This window comes from Gossypium hirsutum, chromosome A11 (assembly GCF_007990345.1).
Source record: "Gossypium hirsutum isolate 1008001.06 chromosome A11, Gossypium_hirsutum_v2.1, whole genome shotgun sequence".
NCBI lineage: Eukaryota > Viridiplantae > Streptophyta > Magnoliopsida > Malvales > Malvaceae > Gossypium > Gossypium hirsutum.
The window spans coordinates 23,384,604-23,401,577 of record NC_053434.1 but is presented as its reverse complement, the minus strand read 5'-3'; the positions used below and the strand labels follow the sequence as shown (position 1 = coordinate 23,401,577).

General features: G+C 32.0%; 2 pseudogenes; one reads left to right on the top strand and one right to left on the bottom strand.

The window, feature by feature from the left end:
- Positions 1–2,583, top strand: part of LOC121209987 (isocitrate dehydrogenase [NADP]-like) — a 3,194-nt pseudogene extending 611 nt beyond the window's left edge.
- A 29-nt stretch (positions 2,584–2,612) lies between these two features.
- Positions 2,613–16,561, bottom strand: LOC121209986 (isocitrate dehydrogenase [NADP]-like; annotated as a pseudogene).
- Between the last annotated feature and the right edge of the window lie 413 nt (positions 16,562–16,974).

Here is a 16,974-nt window from a genome sequence, read left to right as displayed (position 1 = left end):
TTTATATGATGACGTATATATAATTTTTGTAAAAAATTACAAAAATTATAATATATTTTTGTGATTGTAATATATATTTTTTCTTTTGTAGCTCATTCTTCCCTTTGTGGAGTTGGACATAAAGTACTTTGACCTTGGTCTTCCACATCGTGATGCTACCGATGACAAAGTTACAATTGAAAGTGCAGAAGCTACTCTTAAGTATGTTTTAGTTGTTTCTTTCTAAATTCCCGAGGGATGAATATCTTTGTTGCAATATTTTTTCAATGCTGTTGTTGCTAATTCTTCCATCTGCTTCTTTCCTAGTGGCACACCCTTCTGGCCATATTCTTTCCTGCTTATTTCTTCATTTACCATGATAGAAATTTACATGTTATTGCTGTTCTTATTCTTTGCATTTTTCCTGTTAATTATGAACCAGTTTTTGATTGATTAGAGTATCCGATAGTAATAAAGCAGTTAAGAATCTGATTCTTGCTCTTGCTTTGGTACTAATAGGCGTATCTTTTTGTGCTGTTTTTTCCCCCTGACAACATTATCATAACTGCTATTGAAATACATGCTAAACTTAATTGGGTGTATGTACTTCCACTTTGTTATCTATGTTGTGTTCAGCTGACCTCAAGTGTTTCTGGTTCTTATTTTAGGTACAATGTCGCCATCAAGTGTGCTACTATTACTCCAGGTATACATGGCTGAACCTTCGCTGCAGTTCTTCCTGGAAAGAAGCATGCATTAACTTGTTGAATTATTGAAATTTGGATTCTTACTGGAACGGTAAAATGCTTGGAAGCTTGAAATCCGGCAAGTTCTTACAATATGGTGTTGGTGATTGCCAGATGAAGCTCGTGTTAAGGAGTTTGACTTGAAGCAGATGTGGAAGAGCCCTAATGGGACTATTAGGAATATTTTGAAGGTTAGCATCAATGCATTCATATCTTTCTAGAATTTTCCTATTATTTTGTGATGTTTCAATATCAGTTATTTTGACTGGTGTAATCTTTCAGGCACTGTCTTTAGAGAACCAATTATTTGCAAAAATGTCCCTCGACTTGTCCCAGGTATTTAGCTTTATCATGATGTTGTGGATGTATATTTTTATTTAGTTACTCACATTTATATTAAGCTATGTTGATTTCTTGTGTCATCAGGTTGGACAAAGCCTATATGCATTGGAAGGCATGCCTTCGGTGATCAGTACCGAGCAACTGATGCTGTCATTAAAGGAGCTGGGAAACTTAAACTTGTTTTTGGTAAAATCTTTTCTTTGCCTTACTTGATGATTTCTTATATTCAATTGTTTGTTTTTAATGGTATTTAGTAGTACCTGGCGCTTGATTTTTGGATAATTAGCATCGATTGCTATTGTTTGCAGTTCCAGAGGGACAGGGTGAGAAGACTGAATATGAAGTTTTCAACTTCACTGGTGAAGGAGGAGTTTCACTGGCCATGTATAACACAGATGAGGTCTGAATCTATAATTCTGTTGGTGGTCTTGTTGCCTTTCTCTTTTGTTCTAGTGGTGTCTGATAATTTTTTTTTTTTTTTAATGTTTGGTTTGGGAATGAAGTCTATTCGTGCTTTTGCCGAGGCTTCCATGAACACTGCTTATCAGAAGAAGTGGCCTCTTTATCTTAGTACGAAGAATACTATTCTTAAGAAGTATGATGGAAGGTATGTGGCTTGCTCAATAAGTAAAACTTTTATTACTGCAAGCTCTTTGTTATTCTGTTTTTGACTCCTATAGCTATGTTTGTTTATTTAATGAAGATTTAAGGATATCTTTCAAGAGGTTTATGAGGCTAACTGGAAATCAAAATATGAGGCTGCTGGATATGGTAAGGATCTTTTTTACTTTTGACTTAAATTAATTTTCTTTATATTTATGTCAAATATTGATTCAGATTATTTAATTTAAGGTATGAACACCGTCTCATTGATGATATGGTGGCATATGCTCTAAAGAGTGAAGGTGGTTATGTTTGGGCATGCAAGAACTATGATGGTGATGTCCAGAGTGATTTCTTAGCCCAAGGTTTGTGTCACAAACTAGTAGAAGGAAAAAAAGTTCCCCTTTCAGCCCCAAATTGATAAAATTTCACATTATTCTTGCGTCATGGTAGCTATATTGCTTTTCTAACTAGACCTGAATTGCTTTTTGTAGGTTTTGGATCTCTTGGATTGATGACATCTGTGCTGGTATATCTCATGTCAACAGTTTTTATTTAATTTTATTATCTTCTCTCTGCTGGTGATAAATAGTCTTCTTATCTTCCTCCTGGGATGAAGATGAATACTAAACATGGGATGATGTAAATTCAATCCTATCCTGAGCACCATCTTACATGCCACTTACCCTACATGATGAATTTGTTTGTGTTTCAGGTTTGCCCAGATGGGAAAACAATAGAAGCAGAAGCTGCTCATGGTACTGTTACACGGCATTTCAGAGTTCACCAAAAGGGTGGTGAGACCAGCACGAACAGCATAGCATCTATCTTTGCTTGGACACGTGGCTTGCACACAGGTAGTACTGATGGCATCTTTATTTTTCACTGGCTAACAAATTATTATGTTTACTAAACTAATATGTTGTTTACAGGCAAAATAAAGATGCCATCAGTACTACCTGTGTGCAAGCCCACGTGTCCAAGCAAAGATAGATGCTATGCTGTTCGTGCTGGTCTCACCACCCTTTTGGTGAACTCTGAAATGCCGTTGTAACAGTACCATGAGCAGCTTCTGCTTCTATTGTTTTCCCATCTGGGCAAACCTGAAACACAAACAAATTCATCATGTAGGGTAAGTGGCATGTAAGATGGTGCTCAGGATAGGATTGAATTTACATCATCCCATGTTTAGTATTCATCTTCATCCCAGGAGGAAGATAAGAAGACTATTTATCACCAGCAGAGAGAAGATAATAAAATTAAATAAAAACTGTTGACATGAGATATACCAGCACAGATGTCATCAATCCAAGAGATCCAAAACCTACAAAAAGCAATTCAGGTCTAGTTAGAAAAGCAATATAGCTACCATGACGCAAGAATAATGTGAAATTTTATCAATTTGGGGCTGAAAGGGGAACTTTTTTTCCTTCTACTAGTTTGTGACACAACCTTGGGCTAAGAAATCACTCTGGACATCACCATCATAGTTCTTGCATGCCCAAACATAACCACCTTCACTCTTTAGAGCATATGCCACCATATCATCAATGAGACGGTGTTCATACCTTAAATTAAATAATCTGAATCAATATTTGACATAAATATAAAGAAAATTAATTTAAGTCAAAAGTAAAAAAGATCCTTACCATATCCCAGCAGCCTCATATTTTGATTTCCAGTTAGCCTCATAAACCTCTTGAAAGATATCCTTAAATCTTCATTAAATAAACAAACATAGCTATAGGAGTCAAAAACAGAATAACAAAGAGCTTGCAGTAATAAAAGTTTTACTTATTGAGCAAGCCACATACCTTCCATCATACTTCTTAAGAATAGTATTCTTCGTACTAAGATAAAGAGGCCACTTCTTCTGATAAGCATGTTCATGGAAGCCTCGGCAAAAGCACGAATAGACTTCATTCCAAACCAACATAAAAAAAAAAAAATTATCAGACACCACTAGAAAAAAGAGAAAGGCAACAAGACACCAACAGAATTATAGATTCAGACCTCATCTGTGTTATACATGGCCAGTGAAACTCCTCCTTCACCAGTGAAGTTGAAAACTTCATATTCAGTCTTCTCACCCTGTCCCTCTGGAACTGCAAACAATAGCAATCGATGCTAATTATCCAAAAATCAAGCGCCAGGTACTACTAAATACCATTAAAAACAAACAATTGAATATAAGAAATCATCAAGTAAGGCAAAGAAAGATTTTACCAAAACAAGTTTAAGTTTCCCAGCTCCTTTAATGACAGCATCAGTTGCTCGGTACTGATCACCGAAGGCATGCCTTCCAATGCATATAGGCTTTGTCCAACCTGATGACACAAGAAATCAACATAGCTTAATATAAATGTGAGTAACTAAATAAAAATATACATCCACAACATCATGATAAAGCTAAATACCTGGGACAAGTCGAGGGACATTTTTGCAAATAATTGGTTCTCTAAAGACAGTGCCTGAAAGATTACACCAGTCAAAATAACTGATATTGAAACATCACAAAATAATAGGAAAATTCTAGAAAGATATGAATGCATTGATGCTAACCGTTCAAAATATTCCTAATAGTCCCATTAGGGCTCTTCCACATCTGCTTCAAGTCAAACTCCTTAACACGAGCTTCATCTGGCAATCACCAACACCATATTGTAAGAACTTGCCGGATTTCAAGCTTCCAAGCATTTTACCGTTCCAGTAAGAATCCAAATTTCAATAATTCAACAAGTTAATGCATGCTTCTTTCCAGGAAGAACTGCAGCGAAGGTTCAGCCATGTATACCTGGAGTAATAGTAGCACACTTGATGGCGACATTGTACCTAAAATAAGAACCAGAAACACTTGAGGTCAGCTGAACACAACATAGATAACAAAGTGGAAGTACATACACCCAATTAAGTTTAGCATGTATTTCAATAGCAGTTATGATAATGTTGTCAGGGGGAAAAAACAGCACAAAAAGATACGCCTATTAGTACCAAAGCAAGAGCAAGAATCAGATTCTTAACTGCTTTATTACTATCGGATACTCTAATCAATCAAAAACTGGTTCATAATTAACAGGAAAAATGCAAAGAATAAGAACAGCAATAACATGTAAATTTCTATCATGGTAAATGAAGAAATAAGCAGGAAAGAATATGGCCAGAAGGGTGTGCCACTAGGAAAGAAGCAGATGGAAGAATTAGCAACAACAGCATTGAAAAAATATTGCAACAAAGATATTCATCCCTCGGGAATTTAGAAAGAAACAACTAAAACATACTTAAGAGTAGCTTCTGCACTTTCAATTGTAACTTTGTCATCGGTAGCATCACGATGTGGAAGACCAAGGTCAAAGTACTTTATGTCCAACTCCACAAAGGGAAGAATGAGCTACAAAAGAAAAAATATATATTACAATCACAAAAATATATTATAATTTTTGTAATTTTTTACAAAAAATAAAAAAAAAAAAAAAAAAAAAAAAAAAAAAAAAAAAAAAAAAAAAAAAAAAAAAAAAAAAAAAATAAATAAAAAAAATATAATTTTTGGTTTAATTTTTTTACAAAAAATTATATATACGTCATTCATATAAATCAACGAATCCCTATGAAATATATTAATATAAATGAAAGATCTGTGATTCCAGTCCAGTCAACTTGACGTAAACTCATTAAAAAACGCATATGAATACATAATCATATGTGAAATTAACAGAAGAAGAACGAAGTGCTTAACATATGAGGCAGGCGTAAAGAGTGATAAAGGATGTCGTTGGCTTTCAGTTTATAAGATCTGCGTCCAGATTCATTTTACACAGTTTTTACTTCATTTTTTTGTTTATCGACACTGCTGATTATACGGCAACCGGAATCAAAAAGTAACAACAGATAGTAGAAAGAAGAAAGCAGATCTGAGTGGAACAACATCTAATGTACGGAACTGAAGAAAATAAGATCTGAATCTGAATCTGAATCTCAAAGAAAGAAAAAGGAGATACCGTCCATCTCAACGATGGGATTGGCGACCTTGATCTTCTCAAACCCATTGCTATTCCACCGATTTGACTTTTTTGTTTCGTATCAAGATTTAGATGAAAAATGAAAAATGAGCAGCCACTGCGGATGCCGTGTCTTACGAAGTTGAGTATAAGTAGAAGAAGAGTAGATGTGCATCGGTGACTTTAAGACGGCACCTCACCTAACCCAAACTACCTTTTTTATTTTTTATTTTTATATCTTAGACCCCAGTCCCCACTAGATTCTAGTCGGGTGAGTTTTAATTAATTGTAGACTTTAATAACGGATTTTTATTTGGAAAAAAAACCTTATAATAGGTAAATTATAATATTTAGATTTTTATTTGGAAAAAAACTGATGTTATTATACATCCCTTTTGACAATACATAAATTAAATAAAATAATATAAAACTTTTATAAGAAAAGTTATTTAAATTGTTAAATATTTTCATAACACTTCCTATAAATAATATATATTTTACTATAATTTTAAAAAATTTATAAATAAGTTGTAGTAAAAAATTTTATAACATTTTTTTATAAATAAGTAACATATAACATGGACACATAAATAAATTATGTTTATATTTTGTGACAAAAAAATTATAAATAAATATATTATAACACTTTGATAACATTTAAATTATTTTTTATAATAACCTTTTAGCCATAACTTTAAAATTACAAGTAGTTTTAAAATTTTGGCATGTATCTTTTTAAAATATTTATTTTTTTAATATTTTATTATGTCTTTATAGGAGATTTGTTTATAGAGTCTAAAAATTTTATTGAGAGTATACTAAATATAATAGGTCCCACGAAATTGGGTGTAAATGAAATATTTTAGTTACACCTTTCAATTCATATAAGAAAAGTGAGAATTAAAGTAATTATATAGATAATTGCACTTAAATTTAATTTTAAAAAATTATTTTTATACTAGTTATAAAATTATATAATTTTAATTAAAACTTATAATATTTCAATTATACTTATATATATATATATATATTAAGATATTTTTTTTTAAAATCATATATTTTATTTAATTTTAAAAAATAAATATAATATAATCAATTATGCTTCAAAAGTCAAAAGATTTTTTCCTTTTTGAGTGCCATATTAAAATATTAAAAATTGAAATAAAATAAATTTTAAAATAAATCAAAAGAAATGTATAAAAGGGAGTCAAATATTTCATCTCCCACTGTTCCTATCCCTATCACCAACCAACTTCCTCAATATACGAATATTTATGATCGTTTTTTTACTTGAAAATGGCGAGATTTTATATTATTTTATAAACTAAATATTTTAAAAAGTTATTTTTCTAAAATATTGTTTTTTCAGTTTAATATTTATAAGTATAAGTTTAGTACAAAGTTTTGATTATTAAATTTTTTGAAGATAAAAAATATTGACTGATTTTATTGAAATCAAACTTTAGACACCTTTTACAAGTGTCGAATTTCATATTAAATTTTGAATCTCAAAGTTCAATTTAATATATAGACTATCTTTTCTTCTTTTTTTTCTTTTTTTTTTTATACATACAACAAATTTTTAACTATAAATTCTCTTATATTTCTCTTTCACAAAGAAATCCTTTATAAATAAAATACAAGTATAAGATGCTATATATTATATAGTATAGTTGGAAATCTGAAATTAGATAATAAAAATTTTAGTTCAAAGTGTATGGCATGTTAACACATCGTTTATTCTGACATAAGAATTTTGACACTTTCCCTCGTGTCTTGCATTGCCTTGGAATAATGTCAAATCAAATACGAAATCACATGAAATATTGGTAAAATAGAAAATAGAAGGGCATTTGCAGGCTTAAAATTTATATCACAAGCAGTTCTGTTACTAACTCGTTGTTGTAATATACATTATAATATAAGTTGGAGCATGTTTAATCGTATCTTATTTATTGATTTAAGAGTTTAGAAAGTTATAGGTTATAATAAAATATAAAAATAATTATTAAATTATTGATTTCATTTTATTTTAATCATTTAGCTATTATTTTTTAAAATTTAATCATTAAATTTTTTAAAATTAAATATTTTACTCACTTGATTGTTGACATAATCTTTTTATTTCTTTAACTAATTTTCAGGAAGTGTGATTAAGTTTTTCTTTTTAGTTGGACTTTCACCGGCTCTTTTCTACTCTCTTTTTTTTTCCTCTTTTCACCTTGCTTTGACCGTCTTTATTCGTTTTTTTTATAGGAAATAAATTATTTCTTTGGCTAAATTGTCTGTATATGCCAAAATTTTTTGTTAATTGGTTACATAAGTTGTTTTTTTTTATTTAGAAAAATAGGTCGATTTTAGAAAAATAGTGTGAAAGCGCGTTCAGTTAGGTATGCTTTCCTTTAACGATTTTTTCCCCAACGGTAAAAATTCAAACACTCCAACGGTAAAATATTGAAACAGTCCAACGGTGACTTTAATTTCTTATAAATACCCAAGGTATTTTCCATTCTTTTCACTCAAATCCAACTCTCCCCATTATCTCTAAACTCTCAATTCTCTCAATCTTTTCAAGATTTGTTTGAAATTTTCCAATAAACATGTATAAAAATATCATAGTTTTATTTTATTATTTCGTAAATTATTTATTTCGATTAAATTTTCAAGAATGACAACTTCTCTTATTCGTTTCAACAACAAGCACATTTTCGCCGCTTAATTGCTAATGGTAAGGAAAAAATTTAAATTTTGTTATTTTTAATTAAGTTATTTTTTAAGTTTTAAAGTTTTTTAAATTTAAATTATTTTAAATTATTCTATTTTGTTGATATAAATAGGCAAATGATCATGTTTTGGAGAGGTTCATACACAATTTATCAAAAAGCGCACCCAATGAAATTCAAGGTTATTTGCAATATGCAAGATTCTTACATGCACGTCGTATGCTCTGGGCTGTACTTTGGATCCTACACTTATCAGCGCATTGGTGAAAAGATGGAGACCTAAGACACACATATTATATCTTCTATGTGGTGAGCGTACAATCACACTTAAGGATGTAACTTTACAACTCAGTTTACCTGTGGATGGGTCAGTCGTTACGGGGTCAGTGGTCATTCTAGGTAAAAAGGACCTTTACGAGGCATTTTTAGGGAATGTGCCAAACAAGTTTCAAGGTGGCCGGGTAGAGATGAAATGGTTGCGAGATAATTTCAAAGACCTTCTTTCGAACGTGATTTACGTCGTGAAAGAACAATATGCCCGAGCATTCATTCTGAGGCTAATCGGGGGCATTTTAATGCCTGATAAATCTTTCTCAACTGGACGCGCTTTCTATCCACCACCCTTCAAAGCCTACCAAGATGCCCTGTCCCTGGGAATCTCAGGTATGTTTTCAAGCACCATTTTCAGATATTCGATGAAAATGCCTTTTCTGCGACGTATTTTCGACCACGAGTTGTTTTTTTTCTTTTCGATCTCACCCCTCCCCCGCGCCTATAAAAGGAAGTGTAACACCCTTAACCCTAATCTGTCGCCGGAATAAGGTTACGGAGCATTACCAAAATTTACAGATCAAATAGACAAAAAATGCAAACATTTCATATCATATAGCATTCATGTCAAAACCCAATCAAAATCATACATATTGTCCCTTATACGAAGCCTTGGGGCCAAAAATACATATTAAAAACAAGTCGGTACTAAATCAGATATTTAAAAAAAATTTCGAAAAACATGAAATTTCTCAAAGCTACAGGGGTCACACAGCCGTGTGGGCAGGCCGTGTGACTCACACAGCCAAGAGACACGCTTGTGTGGACATTCGAAATAGGGACACACGACCATATCCCAGCCCGTGTAACTCCCTGACTTGGGTCACACGGCCAAGCCACACGCCCGTGTGCTAGGCTATGTGAGCATATTGACTTGTGCTCTATTAAAATATATAGGGGACACATGGCCGTGTGTCACACACGGTTGAGACACACTCTCGTGTCTCTATCCATATAGACGAAAATAGGTCATTTTCCAAGCCATATTTCTCACCCAAATTGGTACCAACCTAAACACAACAATTTGCATATATCCAAGTCATAAATAGGCATCCAAAACCAGCCAAAATCAAGCTTAAAACATATAATATCATCACATTCAACCAATATGCCCATAGGCACCTCAATTGACAACATCAACCATTTGGTACCTAAAATACCAATTTACACATCAAACATGATAAGACCATTTATATATACATAGCAAAATATATCAAATCACAAACCAATTTAAATAACTAAAAACATAACAAAACATGTAGGCTATCATTAGCTAAAATAATCTATACATGCCATTATAACCAAAATTAGATAACCAAATTGTACCAAAAGAGCTGATAAATAGTGTGAAATAGCTCCGACAAGCTTCCAACCTGAACGAGCTTCTGAATTACTATAAAACACGAAAAATAACACAGAGTAAACATTCAAGCTTAGTAAGTTCGTATAATAAAGAAATTAACTTACCATTTAATCACATTTAAGGTAAGCATACAAAACATATCCAAATCAATTTGGCCAAAAGCCTAAACACATATCCTCAACAACCATGTTAGTCATGTAATTCAACAACTATTCAAATTCCATATACATGTAACATCTATACCATATATCCATGTATCACATATAAATCATTTCCATATAATTCATGTAAATACCTGTACTAGTTCGAATTGAACTCTTATAAACTCTTAATAGAACTATGCTCTTTGAACCATTTAGAATATCTTGGATACACGGGTAGTACACACGAGGTGTACTGAACTGTAATCCGTCAATTCATTTACATGTCTGCTCATACGAGCTATGAATCGGTAAGCTCATACGAGCTGTGAATCGGTAAGCTTATACGAGCTGAGAATTGGTAAGCTCATACGAGCTGTCGTGTGTCTGCAACACATACAGGACCTCAACTAAATCGATAACCCTAATGACATGTCATTTGCATCCTACAAATTCATAAGGTTCAAACGGGACTTGATAATCGTCGGATATGCAATCAGTATTTATACATGGCAATTATACAAATCACATACATATAATTCAATTTAAAACATATAAATATACAATTTAATTGCACGAAATTACCTTGACGAGTGTACGTAGATACAGATGCAACTAATCCGATATTTTCTCTTTACCTCAATCTAACTTTGTACAAGGTCTGACAGGATCTATACGAATAAATTTAACTCATTTCAATATATTTCTCATTCAATTTAATCCAATATGGAATTTTGGAAAAATTACCATTTTGCCCTATATTTTTAATTCATTTGTAATTTAGTCCCTAGGCTCGAAAAATGAAATTCATGCAATTTAATCCTTACTCAAGCCTAGCTAATTTTTACACATATTAATTGTAGCCCATATATTTCACAAAATTCACAAATTTTACCATAAATTTATCACCTTTTTTTTGTAACATCCCGATTTTGGGCTTCGGAACAGTGGTTTCGAGACCACAAATCCGATGAGAAAATTTCATTTTTATTATACTTTTATGGTCTAAAATTTCACATAATGATTTCATGAAAATTTTGTTCGAATATTTCGACGTTTGGGCACTCAATTTAGTAAAAAGGACTAAATTGTAAAAAGTGAAAAAGTTGAGTTTTACATGTTAGAGGTGTCTAATTGTCATGAAATTTTAAATGGAAGGTTCTTAAATGATAATTAAACCATTGTGTAACTTTTTGGGAAAAAATGGCTTTGGTTGGGTAAAATTTGAAAGAATAGTAAAAAAGCCATTTTTATCATTTAGGGGTAAAATGAATTAAAAGACAAATTTTAAACCCTAAATGTGTCCCTTTCTTCTTGCTACAGCAGAATGTACCAAGAGCAGTCATGGTTAGGGTTTGGCCAAGCTTCCAAGCTTAATAGTAAGTGATCCTGAGCTCCGTTTTTAATGTTCTATGTATTTTTAAAATCCGAGTAACATGATCTGCTCATTTCAACCATTATTTTGAGCTAGGATTTATGTTTAAAAATTTACCCATGAATGATATGCATGTATTTTGATGTTTAGTGGTAGAATATGAAGCTTGAAATTGTGTTAAACAACTTTTACTAAGCGATTTTACGTGAAAACGAGTAAAACGACATAATTGGTAAAAATTCCTAATGTTCATAAGTACATGTTAGAGTGAGAATTTGATGTTTCTATAGAAGGGAAAAATGATCAGCATGTCATAAAACATAAGAAAATAGGAAGAAGTTTAATTTCTGAACCTTGGGGCAAAAGTGTAAATATGAAAAAGTTTAGAGGTCAAAATGAAAATTTGTAAAAATATTCTTTTTAGACCCATATGAATATTGTGACTAATTAGTAGGCTAAAATTGATATTATAGATCAAGGAAATCGAGATTTGGGCTTAAATCGGGAAAATACAAGGTTACGGACTAGAATGGTAAAATGCCATTTTTGGATCCGAGGTAAGTTCGCGTTACTTAATAAGCCTATTATTCATGTTATTATTGATATACATGAAATATAATTTTTATAATTGTATTGAATTTGATGTTAATAGAAATTTGATGGAATATGATATTTAAAAGAAATGGGTGATTACCGAGAATATGAGATCTTGCATATGATTGTCCTGTTTGCATGAGTGGTTGTGCTAAAAGATAGCACAGGTACGTACTCGAAACTCATGAGTACATGTTTGAAATGTGAAATGAAATGGACTTGTGAAGAGAGTGCAAATGAAATAAGTTTTAGTATTGTTCAATTAATAGACACAAACGGTGATTTGTGGTTGATGAATTGAGATTAAATGAGGAAATCTCGGTTGAACCTTCAGAATGAAAAAACGTGGTGCTAAGTGGATATACCACGATTACACATATTGATACATATAACGTGGTGCTAAGAGGATATACTACGTTAAACATGTAACGTGGTGCTAAGTGGATATGCCATGGTTACATATATTGATTCATTAACGTGGTGCTAAGTGGATATACCACGGTTAAACATGTAACATGGTGCTAAGTGGATATGCCACGGTTATACATGTTAATTTGAAAAGTGGCACTAAGTGCTTATGCCAAAATTACATGTTAGCCCAATAGTGTGGAGCTATGTGCTAAAATCACCGGATATTGTTACTTTCCGAAGTGTTCACCGGGAGAAACAAGTTTACTAAATGAAATTTAACGTAAAAAAAATGTGGGATAATACCGGAATATGAATATATGAGTTTTGAATTATGAGTTAGATATGTGATTGAATTTTTGATAAGATGAATATGGATAAGTATTATCTTGAAAGTTGATAATAAGAAATTTTAGTGAAGGAATGAAATTTGGGATAAACAGTCTAAAACAGCAGCAGGGGAGTGACTTTGAAAAATCACCAAAAATTGTAGAAGTTGAACTAGAAGTGGAATGAGATATGAAATTAAAGCTTATTGAATCTAATTTCATATAAAAGAAACAGAACAAACAATGAATTCTATATTTTGAGATATTTATATTTTTGTAAGACTGATTCAAACTGATTTCGTGATCCCCTGTTCTGAATTGTAAAAATCATTAAAAATTGTAAAAAAATATTTAAGGAACATAATTTATATGATTTGATTCCTTATTGAATTTATTTTCAGAAGAAAGAAACGAGAACCTCATTTGAATTTGGTACAAAAAGATAATTAAATTTTAGTGAAGAGTGGTCGAAGCTGTCAAACAGCAAAACAGGGGAGATTTTAAATAATAAAATGTACTTTTTAGCTAGACCAAAAATTCTGAAAATTTTATGGTGGAAAGATATATGAGTCTAGTTTTTTGGAAAATTTATGGATCTTAATTTGGAGTTCTGTAGCTCCAGATACAAATGATTTAGTGACTGTGACTCAAGAAAACAGCTTAACCAGAACATGTGTAAATGTACAATTGGGATAGTTTTACTATGGAAAGCATGTTAGTAAATTGCTTATTATTTTCATGCGAGCTTACTAAGCGTAAAACTTACCCCCTCTTTTCCATTTCTTTTAGTGTTGTCAAGTTAACTCGGGGTTGGAGATCGTCGGAGGCAGTATCACACTATCAAGCCAACACCTTGACAGTATAAACACATATGCTAGAATTATCAAGTGAGTGGAATGTATAGGGACCTAGTTTTATAACATGTGTTATTATAATTTGGCCAAATATATTGGTCTTTAGTGAGCTAATGATTCTGACTTATAAATCTAGCTATTCATGTTATGTCTGATATTAGTGATGTGCATATGCTTGTTTGCCATGAATGGTTGGTAATATGTTATGTGTTGTTGTAAGAATGCCATGCTTGTGTCTTGATTGTGAATATATAATTATTCAAACATGCCATGTCAATTGCTATGAAAATGTATAAGTGTATGTAGGTAATTAAGGGTGACAATTGGCTTGGAAAATAGCCTTGAAATTGACCACACGGCCCAATCCACACGGGTGTGTAATTTTCTGAAGCAAGAAAATTAGTTAAATTGCCCAAAGATTTTCAAAGTTCTAGGTTTAGTCCCGAACCACCCCAATGTATGTTATGGGTTTCGAAGACCTATATAAGGGACGATATGCATGTGTTCGAGATGTTTTAATTTTTGGTGAAATTTTGTGGTCCGGTTTTGCATGTTGTGAATGTTTAAGTCCGGTAACGACTCGAACCCTGTCCCGACGTTGGATACGGATGAGGGGTGTTACATTTTCAATTTAGTCACTAATTGATGATTTCACAAAAAATCTCTTTACAAAAATTATTTATTTAACAACAACCATTCATTTTCTATCATCTAACTTCAAAATTCAAGCATGTTCATAATAGCAAAACCCTAATACTTTAATAGTTTTGCAAATTAATCCCTGAGCTAGCTAGATCAAACTAAACGATCCTGGAAACATAGAAATCATAAAAAAATTGGACAAAAATTCATACCTAATTGAGCAAAATAAGCTTGCCTAAATTTCAAGCTTCCATGACTAGGTTTTCTATTTTTCTTTTTTATTTTGATGGAAGATGATGATAATGGATGATAATAATTTATTTTATTTAATTAATTATACCTTTAATCACTAATTTCCAAAATCAACCTTAATAATTAATTCAAATTCCAATGATGACAAATCCATGCTTATCCACTAACAACCTTAATGGCTAATTACTATACAAGGACATCCAATTTAAAATTCTATAACTATTTAATATATTTAGCTATTAGAACACAATATTTGCACTTTACGCAATTTAATCATTTTTATCAAATTAAGTATGTAAACAATAAAATTTCTTAACGATAAAATAATTTTTATACGGTATTTCTATATCATACTGTAGACCATAGAATAACAATAAAATAATTTTTTTGACTTCGGATTTGTGGTCCCAAAACCATTGTTTCGATTTCACTGAAAACAGGTTGTTACAGGAAGGCTATTCTTCCATACTCTATCATCTCTCCTGATCATCATCCCTCCACTTTACAATATTTCTCTCTCTCGATTTTTCCCCGCTTCAATGTTTAAAATTTTTGTCGATAATATTTATTCTTGTTTGAGGTATTCTTGAGTCATTGGTGATGCGATATTGCTCTGAAACACTCATTTCATATATCATGCCGATACAAGATGAAACTATTACCTCAGAAACCTATCTTGTGGAAGTCAAGTTTCGAGGCGACGATTTATACAGTCACGGGTGGAAGTTTACGTTGAGGTCTTGGTTGACGGTCGTTATGCGGTCACAAGCTCAAACTTTTTTGAGGGCATAATCATAAGAAAAAACTGTGAGATTTCCAGCTATAATCAATGTAATTTTTTTATTCATTTCCACGTAGTTGATATCTTTAACCTTCCTTCTTATCTGAAGGCCGACACAGCTATTGACACAGAAGAACTCTTAGCCGGGCAATGGCTATTGCGGTGGAGTAAAAGTGATGCTCCTTTCGGGCCGACAACAATTTTCGTTATTAAACAACCTATTTATAACTATGACTGTTGTCGTGCTGACCTGAGTTTGACCTCTACTTCGCCGGAACATTCGCTCTCTGCCTGAAAGTCCTATTGTGTCCACCTCAGTGTCAACCTTTAAATAAGAATGAAAGGTTAAAGATATCGGCTGACTGGAAATAGAGAAAAAATTTACGTTAATTACACTAGAAAACCCTTTGTTTCCCCTATGATTATGACATCAATATTATGTATAGTATATATAAGACATCATTTTCGATTATCCAAAAAGCTTGAACTCGTGACCGCTCAACGACCATCAAATGACCCCCAGTTATACTCGAACCCGTGATCGCATTACAGTCGTCGACTGAGACCTCCACTTAGATTTCAATCCATGACTGTATCAAGCACTGCCACCCCGAAACTCGACTTTCATAAGATGGGTTTCTAAGGTAATGGTCCTATCCTAGCATGACATATGAAATATATGTGTTCTGAGACGTGTTATTGCATCTCCAACCCTTCAAATCTACCTATAAACTTTCACGGTGTCGCCCTCAAAACCTTAAACAATAAAAACCCTAAATGCATAAACCTAAAAAAACTTAACCCTAAAAAAATAAGTGGCCAAAGAGAGAGTGTGTGGGTGCGCTTTCTCTCTCTCTCTCTCCAAAATCAATCTATTTTCTTAACTAAAAAAGGGCTTATATGGCCAATTAACAAAAAAAAAGACGACATTTTTAGACAATTTAGCCTATTTCTTTCATTCATTTCCTTCTCCTCCGCCATATGTTCTCTTTACTCCACTGGATTCTCCCCCACCTTCGTCCCACCCCAGTACATCATCCTCATCTCTCTTTCCTCTACTCTTCTCGCGGTCGCCGTCATTTTCTTTCTCATCGTGCTTACCCATATTTTGTTCAATTTAATGATGACATGTTATGTTATTATTCATTAATCATGCATGAAATTTATGCAAAGACAATGCATCAAATATTATTCCTTAATTATTACCAAATTAAGTTAGTGTATAGTTAACTCGTGATATTAACTCAATAAAAAACTTAATATATAATATAAACCATACGAAGACTAAGTTCAGCTATAATTTTTTAAATTTGGATTAGCTTGAACAAATCAATACTTTGTACAATTTATTTAATTGCACTTTTATTCAAAATAATATTTTTGATAAATTAATATTTTTATGTATTTATTTTATATTCTTATATTTTATATTAGATCATGTTCAATGTCATTTTTTTAATATTCTAATATCACATAAGTTATATATGATTTTACGTATTTAGTTTTAATTCATTTAAT